Raw genomic sequence first — 709 nt, 5'->3', positions numbered from 1 at the left:
GGAAAATAGAGACATCAACTCAACAAATTCAACTCTTCTGCTAACTGAAAGGTCACTCACTACCATCTAGTCGAAAACGACTCATAGCTGACCTTCCAGCAAGAAGCTGTAAATGGCATGAGAGAAGATTGTCCATCTTCCTCCTAAGAAGCAGCTAGTGGATTTGAACTGGGTACCTTGTGGCTAGCAGTGCATCTCCCTATCCACAAGGTCACAGGAGCACAATATATAAATTTAATACTTTACTGCACATACATTCCAGATGTTTCTAGGACTTAATCATGTGGCCACAGCTAGTTGAAAGGGAGGATGGGAAATGTATTTGTCACATTAGCTGCATTGGTCATATGTGCCACTAAGATTTAGAGGCTCTGTTGCTGAAGAAGCTTATTAATAGGAGTCAGTGAAAATGAAGACCCTCAATAAGGAGAATTGACACAGATTGCAACAATGGACTCAAACATTTTGTTCTGTTGGGCATAGGTTCTCTATGTGCTGAAATGGATTCACTACCATCTAAAAAGGCTGACTCTGAGAAGAATGGGAATCCCAGAACACTTGATCGTTCTAATGTGAAATTTATACTTGGACCAGGAGGCAGTCATCAGAACAAAGCAAGGGAACACTGCATGGTTCAAAATTGGGAAGGGCGTACACCAGGGATGCATCCTATCTCCATACCTTTTCAACCTATATGCAGAACAGATTA

The sequence above is a fragment of the Elephantulus edwardii genome, unplaced genomic scaffold (genome assembly GCF_000299155.1).
Source record: "Elephantulus edwardii isolate Elephantulus edwardi_28Jun2011 unplaced genomic scaffold, EleEdw1.0 scaffold00001, whole genome shotgun sequence".
Classification (NCBI taxonomy): domain Eukaryota; kingdom Metazoa; phylum Chordata; class Mammalia; order Macroscelidea; family Macroscelididae; genus Elephantulus; species Elephantulus edwardii.
The sequence above is the reverse complement of the archived record's forward strand: the minus strand, read 5'-3'. Positions refer to the sequence as shown.